Source organism: Magnolia sinica, chromosome 2 (assembly GCF_029962835.1).
Source record: "Magnolia sinica isolate HGM2019 chromosome 2, MsV1, whole genome shotgun sequence".
NCBI lineage: Eukaryota > Viridiplantae > Streptophyta > Magnoliopsida > Magnoliales > Magnoliaceae > Magnolia > Magnolia sinica.
Genome location: NC_080574.1, coordinates 41348495 through 41356764, shown reverse-complemented (window position 1 = coordinate 41356764; position 8270 = coordinate 41348495). Strand labels below are relative to the sequence as shown.

The following is an 8270-nucleotide window of genomic DNA, read 5'->3' as shown; positions in this document are numbered from 1 at the left end:
TAAGAATTTTCAACTTAAGCTTCCATGCTTTCTTCAGTTCTAAATCCTATGTTTTAGAATGTTGTGTTTGGATGCATTATAAGATTGAATTGCAATCATTATAGTCGAACAAGGCAGAAAGAATCGGCCTGACCTATACAGTTCAAAATCTGGGGCTAAAATAATCCCAGGTTGGGCCCATTGACAGATCAATTCAATCTAAGTATCTAGCAGCAATAATTATCTATATGGAAGAAAGGATGAAAATGGTGGTAGATCATTTCAATCCATCGTGACGGCCGAACCCTTAAATGTGATTCCATGTGTTTAAACCTAGACATGAATGGATCATAACTTCGAATTGGAGGCCAAGTCCTCACTATGAATGCCATGGGGCTAGCCCCACTTTGGTTTTTACCTCTTTATTGAATCAAATTATCATAATTCAATTTAATTGAGCATCCAAACGCGACCTAATACACGAGAAGAAACCAATCTGCATCAGACACATTCTAAGCATGCTGATTCGAACAAAAATTTATGTGTATAAGTAAATTGGTAAAAAAAAAGCCTGATAGTTTTTGACTTTTTAAGGATAGGATCAAAGGATTGATTATTTTCCATGCATCAATTTGTTGAGTGCTACTTTTTTACTCTCTTTTTTTTTCTTGTGTGCAGGATTTTAATCAATTATGCCTGAATTTAAGCGTACAAGCACTTTAGCCTTTTGATGCTACTCGTGCTACGAGTAGACCATATAGAGGATTTGTTTTTATTTATTTATTTATTTGAGACCATTTTTAATTTATTGTAATCAATATTATATTTTTTTATTGTAAAGTAATATAAATTTTGTTTAATATTCAGTTTCAATTATATTGCATCATTTTTTATATTTCAAATATTAAAAAAATGCATGTTTCAATTGAATTATATATAATAAAAAATTATTATTGGCCTGCTGGGGCCTTTTAAATCTATATAAAGACTTTTACTGGCGCTTTTCCGTTAAAATAAGTGTTCCGAAACAGTTCTTTTACCGGCGCTTGAATAAACTTCCGGCGCTTCTGTCAGAAATTACATACACCAGCGCTCAGACAAGCGCCGCAAAATGTACTAGCGCCGAAACTTTTCTTACCTAACGCCGGCGCTTTTATGGATTCAGCAGCGCTCAAAAGCGCCGCTGAATATCCTTTTTCATATAGTGGGGCTTCTTTAAACTACTTTCATCCTTCATCCATTTAAGTATTTACTAGCAAGCTTGTCTTGTTATAAAGAGATCTATCTCAAATGAATAATCATTGTAAGTTATTTAAATATAAACTTATTCTGAAGGTAATCCTTTAGCAGGACTTAAAAAGTTTTTCAGACCAAATTATCATTGTCATTATTTTTGTATCAGTAGTTAAACAATTTTTCAAACCAAATTCTAACCCTTAACGCATGATCACCCCAACCCTTAACACATGACAACTCCGACCCTTAACATATGACAACCCCGATCCACCCTCGCATCCTCGACCCTTAACACATGACAACCTCGACCTTGATAGCTTTTCATCCATTTTTCTATATTAAAGGAAGTGAACATATGACAACTATCAAGGATATGAGGGTTGACTTTCTGATGTGTTAAGGTTCGAGGTTATAATGTGACAAGGGTCGGGATTGTCATATGTTTACTTCCGTTGCTATAAAAAATGGATGAAAGGCTATTATCAATGCAATATTAATACCAAAAATGGATGAAACACTATTATTAGGCTATTCATGGGATACACCTTGGCCAAGTCCCCCCAACATTCTTGAGTGGACAATCCTAATTTGGCATTGATGTGACAATCCAATCAGTGCAATATTATCCCCAATTAACCACATAGGAGAACATAGATGGTTTTAATGAAAGAAGCTATGAAATTAGAGGTTAACTTTCTTTGAGGCTGGTCCATAACAGCCGGTCCTTCTGCCTAATCAACTTCCCAATCTCAAGTAACGGAGATCTGTGCACATCCTTATATGCTGGATACCATAGTACAACAAGTACGTACGCATGTATGAAGGGGACCTCTCTTCAGTGGGATTTTTGCAATGTATTGTCCAGGGTGGGACCTGCCAAATGGACAGGTGGTTTGCAACATGGTGGTGCAATAAAGCCTCAGAAGATTTGCATGTATGATCTACGTGAATTACTCCTACCCAAAGTCTCTTTATCGTAAGTAGGCTGAGTTGGCAAGAGAAATATTCGGTATGTACGGGACAACTTTAACTGTCCACATGTTAAGGTGGACTCTGTGCTGGGCCCACACATTACCAATGGATGTTTGTAAACATCATATTAATTGCCCTGAAATGAACACTAAAGCACAAGAGGATTTGATAGTTGAAATTCGAGGGGTAAAGTACTAGATGAAGCCGTTTCTTGTGGTCCATTCGATTTCAATTGCTAAGGTGCATGACCCATTGACCTATTTAGCATATAAGGGTGAAAGTTTTGGATCAGGGTAAAAGTTAGGCCCTTGGTTTTAGAGATACAACCAAGGGAATGTTGTATCTTACAAGATCTTGTGAAATGAGTATTTATATATATATATATATATATATATATATAGAGAGAGAGAGAGAGAGAGAGAGAGAGAGAGAGAGAGAGTGAGTGAGTCATGCTCCCCTGCGCACCTACGCACGTGCGCACCTTTACACACGTGCCATGGGTGTCTAATCTGAACGGTCCATGTGATGCGGAATCCCATAAAACCCCATGTGGAAAATTTTCACCCCGATCTAATATTCTGGTGGGCCATAGCAAAGAGAAATGCAAATCAAGGGAGAAAACTGTTTTCATTTTTCATGGCCCACCAAAGTTTCATATCAAAGTAAAACTTGGGGTCGGGGGGTTTCAGGAGGTGTTGAATCACATGAACGGTTCAGATTTTGGATCCACATCACGTATGATGGGTTCTCCAAAAAGTTCTCCAAAAAGTTCGCACGTGAGCGTTTTCGTGTGTGTGTGTGTGTGTGTGTGTGTGTGTGTGTGTGTGTGTGTGTAGATATAACCTCCCGAGACCAAATGCAAAACTCGAGTGGACCATAGCAAAGAAAGATGCAAATTAAGGGAGGAAACTGTTTTCTTTTGCCATGGCCTGCCAAAGTTTTGGAGCGGTATAAAAGTTGGGCCCTAGGGGTTTCATGGGGGTGTTGCATCACATGAACTGTTCAGATTTTAGACTCACGTCACGTGTAATGAGATCTCAAAAAGTTCTCATGAAAAACTCACAAGTACGGTGCACAATTGGGCATTTGGGACACACACACACACACACACACACACACATTCTTACTACAACAAAGGGAACTTTTACCGGCACTCAAAAGCGCCGGCAACTGTAGTAGCAACGCTAGTCAAGTGCCGCTATACGGCTATGTCGGGAAAGTATTGCCGGCGCTAGGTTTGTTTTACCCGCGCTTGTCTGAGCGCCGGCAATTGCAGTTTTATTCGATGCACATGAGCGCCGCTAAAAGTGGTTTCTGGACACTTTTACCGTGCCTATAAAAGCCTTTGCATGGATTTGAGAGGCCCTAGCGTGCCAGTAATTTTTTTTATTATATATAATTCAATCGAAACCTGTATTTTTTAAATATTTGAAACATAAAAATGATGCAATACAAATAAAACTGAATATTAAACAAAATTTATATTACTAGACAATAAAAAAATATATATAATATTTATTACAATAAATTGAAAATGGTCTTGAATATAAATAAATAAATAAAAACAAATCCATCCATGAAACAAAGTTTTTGCCCTCTCCTGGACTTTCAAGCTCCTGTTGCGAAGGAGATGTTTGACAGTTTCCACAATTCCTGAAGCAGTTAAGCTCTCATCTAGAGGCAGCTTCTCAAGTGCTCCTAGCACTGCACTGATTGATTCTTCCACAGAACTGTCACTTGTGCCACCACTACACTTTTGAGCTTCCTGGAGCCATTGGTTGAGAAACGTATGCCCGTCTAACTGAAGAAAATGATTAAGGCAACTATTCTTCTCTGTTGCTGATAAGGTACTTGCTACAATTGACCATTGTCTGGATGCATTACCTACACTCTTCGTAATATTTTCTCTCTGCTTCTGCATAACAGCAACCAGCTCTTCAACTCTAGCAAGGTTTGTGAGTCCATCTTTCATCTCAGTTGGGGTGAGGAAATCTTCTAACGTCATATTGCCTTCATGCACCTGCTAGGTACCTCCAACACGCTAATACTCTCATCATCTGCTGTTTCTGAAATACATATCTTCAATTTGATGAGTTGGCTAAAAAATATTAATGTTAATTGCTAACTAATACCAAATAATTCTGAAAGCAAGGGATAAGGTGAGGTGAGCAACGAGTTTAGTGAACAACAAGGTATGTCACATTCCAAGATGAAAAACCAAGCACTGATTATTTTAGAATTCGTGTAGTGATTACCTGCTTTGGTTGGCCATTTCTACCCCCAATAGTTGTCACGATTATATGACCCGTCTCTGTGCCATTTCCATCGACTACAGCAGTTTCCATTTCCTAGAAGAAAAATTCACATTTCATAGAGAAGGCTAATATGCTATCAAGCAAGCAGAGATAAGATTATATTAAAACCTACCTTGTCATCCCTTATCTTCATATCATTCATTTCTTAAGGCAACCTATCCATGCTGATAGCATTTCCACTTGTGTTTCTCAATCCAGTCGCAGGCACCACACTAGCTGATGCCATTTGCTGCAAATGGGGAACCAAACAGATCTAGTTCCAGTACGTTGCAGAATCACCTTTTTTTTCTCAATAACACCCAATCCTTCACCTGCTTTAAAAAATGCAGAGGACCATTTCAGTAAACAAAACAAGCTGAAAAAAGAAAACAGTGGATTCTTCAGGCTTATCCCTCCCCAAGATTTAAAATATATATATATCCATGGGAAGAATCTGAGTCTTGCAACAGAAGTCCAATGCATGGACCACTGCAAACTGGTCAATGACCATAACTCTGCCAGCCAACGCAGTGTAGTGTTTTGAGGAACCCTGACCAACATTTTGTAGGGCTCGTTTGGCTAATGAATTGCAGTTTCCTTGTTTGCTAACTATCATCCAACCCACCAACTAAGAAATCCAGGCCCACTAATGTTTCTTTGCAACAAAATAAAAATTAAAAAAAAAAATCAGGATGGATCTGTGGCAGTAGAGATTGTTTGCAGTTTCTACTCATACAGGAAATGGCATTTATTAAACAAAAGGCAGGGTTTCTTTAGGTCATCAGCTCTGCAAGGAAGAGCTAATCCAAGCCAATGCATTCACCATTTAACAATAGATGCCAATGCACTTATGTATGCCACACCACATGCACTCAATATGCTAAATTTTCAAGGCTGAAAGAAATTTTGTATCAAAACCAACAAGAAAAACAGGCCACACGATTTTTCTACTCTAAGCAATATTGTCCCAATAGATGTGGGGAAACTTGAAGAGAGTGCAAAAACAGTATGAGCTAGATGTAGAAGTTTTATCTATTTCTTAAGAAGGTTTTTCTTAAGAAATGTATGAAGGTTACTCGTAATGAATTTTTTTTTTCAATGTTTCAATTCCATTTTGTCTAGTAGGCTAAAAATATTCAGTAAGTGTTTTTCCAGGTTCAGCTAATAAAAAAAGAATAGGGAAGAAGTCTGCCTGCTTGGAGATCTTCCCATATGGTTTTGTACACTCTCTGCCTATTTAAGGTAGATTGTCCTCCAAGGCAGGATATTGCATTGCTGCTACAAGAAGAGAAGAAAATTGAATCTAAGCAAAAGAAGAATGGAAAATGGTGCGGATATCACTGCATACATATATGGACCAGCTACATTAACGTGCCAAGCATGTAAACCATGCGAGCATATCCCACACTCTGTAACTGTGTGATGTAATGTTTAAACATACCCACTCATGCACAAGAAGACATGATGATGTAGAAATTCAACAGAATTGAGCCATGAACCATAATATGCTGGCACCATACACCTCTGGTCTAAGATGCAATTCAACCATATTAAAGTATACACTTCAAGTAGATATTAAAAAGCATAAACCACAAAATAGAATAAGCAACTCAAATACAAGTGATAGAAACCTTACAGAGTTTTGAGATTTGGCATATGTGAAAGGGTTAAAAGGGATCGACCTCTTAACTGATTGTTCTTCAAGGTCCTGCATAGTAACATCACTAACAAATGACCCCGCCATGGTGATCACTTGAACAAAAATATTTGGTCAATCAAATCATCAAATGGGCTTCATATGATTTTGGATCTTTTTGAGCATTACCTAACATTGCAAACATTATTTCCTATGGCGTGGCCCACTTTTTGTTAGGATCTGCCAGAATTTTCATTCATCAAATCTTGGATTCATATGTTGGGCAGGTTCTATTATCACATAGATGTTTATTCAGTTCTAGTGCCAAACAAATAGTGTTCATTCAGTTCTATTACGAAACAAATAGTGCTCATTCCTACGAAAATGGATTTTTTTTTTTTTATTGGGTGAAGTTTTATATATATATATATATAGAATCATGCTCCCCTGCGCACCTACGCACGTGCGCACCTTTGCACACGTGTCATGGGTGTCTAATCTGAACGGTCCATGTGATGCGGAATCCCATGAAACCCCATGTGACAAATTTTTACCCTGATCTAAAATTCTGGTGGGCCATAGCAAAGAGAAATGCAAATCAAGGGAGGAAACTGTTTTCATTTTTCATGGCCCATCAAAGTTTTAGATCAAAGTAAAACTTGGTCCTGGGGGGTTTCACGAGGTGATGCTTCACATGAACAGTTCAGATTTTGGATCCACATCACGTATGATGGGTTCTCAAAAAAGTTCATATGTAGTACGTACGAACTGGTTCGCAGGTGAGCGCTTCCGTGTGTGTGTGTGTGTATATATATATATATATATATATATATAGTCAGATTTGAACTACAATTGAGGTACAAACATCACCTGCCATTCCAATCTGGTTGGATGATAAAGTAAAAAAAGAAAAAGAAAAGGTAGAGGGAGGGTGGTCTAACCAGCACATAAGTTCCAGCAAAGAGAATGCCAGCTGCACCAGCGGTGACACATGTGTAACTGAAAGTGTAGAGAACCTTGTTCACATGCATTCCTATATCAAGGAAATACCACGCTTACTGTCAACTTGTGTTGAACAATCAGCTGAAAGAACCAAAACAATAGAAGATGTCTTATCTTGCCACAAAAATTCAGTGGAAAAGCCAAGGACAACAAGACAAAATGAAGGGATCATCCAGTGCGAAATCCTGTTCTCGTGACAAAGGAAGCAAAGGGTTTACATCTAAGAAACAACAATCTTAAAAAATAAAAATAAATAAATAAAAAATCTACCAATGAAGAATTACATAGCAAGGAGCAATGCCATTACCTTGAAATGCACTATAACATGCCCATAATGTAACCCAATCAAGCCTTTCTCCCTTCTCCTTTACCTGGGCTTGGGACCGGCAATGCAAGTAGTTGCATTGGCGGAGTTAAAAAAGGGGCTTAAGATCCATTTGGTTTGATAAAAAATTATATTCATAAAGATTGATGTGATGACCAAATGGAGCTTAAGACTTATAATACTACAAATATGTACTTACATAAATGTAGTTGTTCTCCTTCGCTTGGCTTCCATCATCTACAAAAACTGAAATAATTGCACTATATTTTGCATGCTACAAAAACTGAAAAACAGTACCTTGTTTAATAAAACTAAATTCCAATATTAGGGTTCAAATGTTTTTAAGTAACAAACACTCAAGTATAAAAGGCATCTTGCAAATCGGATACCAATATATGTAATTGTATCCTAAGATTTAGAAATCGAGAGTCGTATACCTATTCCCATATAAGTGGACTGGCACTACTTATGCAATGGCAATTGCCATCATGAAACCAAAACAGGAAAAAGGAAAATGGAAATTGTCAAGCCACACAAGAGAATAACTGCTGCTTTACCTGAAAACAACATTATCTTCCATTACATGAGGGCCGTTTGGACACACCAACAAAATGGCGGTTCATAAACATAAACCTCATTTCAAATAGAAATGAGGGTTTTGTGGCCCATTTGGAAAAACCCAACAAAACGTCAATTTCAAAACCACCTGAAGAAATGGGCACTAAAAAATGTCACATTTTGTGGTAAAGCCCTTCTGCTCCTGCGTAGATAACAGCAGTTATTTAGTAATATGACAGCTATTTTTTTTAAAGGCGGTTACTTAACA

At 37.7% G+C, this 8270-nt stretch overlaps 1 long non-coding RNA gene across 3 annotated transcripts; it reads right to left on the bottom strand.

Annotated features, from left to right (window-relative positions):
- Nucleotides 1-3687: 3687 nt before the first annotated feature.
- Nucleotides 3688-7245, bottom strand: LOC131237026 (uncharacterized). 3 transcript variants are annotated; one of them, XR_009166979.1, is made up of 5 exons: nucleotides 7059-7245; nucleotides 6118-6189; nucleotides 4615-4816; nucleotides 4443-4535; nucleotides 3688-4253 (listed from the first exon to the last, which is right to left on the bottom strand). It is a non-coding gene; the product is annotated as an uncharacterized LOC131237026 (long non-coding RNA). The 3 variants fall into 3 exon arrangements; XR_009166980.1 differs by having other exon boundaries at nucleotides 4615-4813; XR_009166978.1 differs by lacking the exons at nucleotides 6118-6189; nucleotides 7059-7245 and having other exon boundaries at nucleotides 4615-5497.
- Between the last annotated feature and the right edge of the window lie 1025 nt (nucleotides 7246-8270).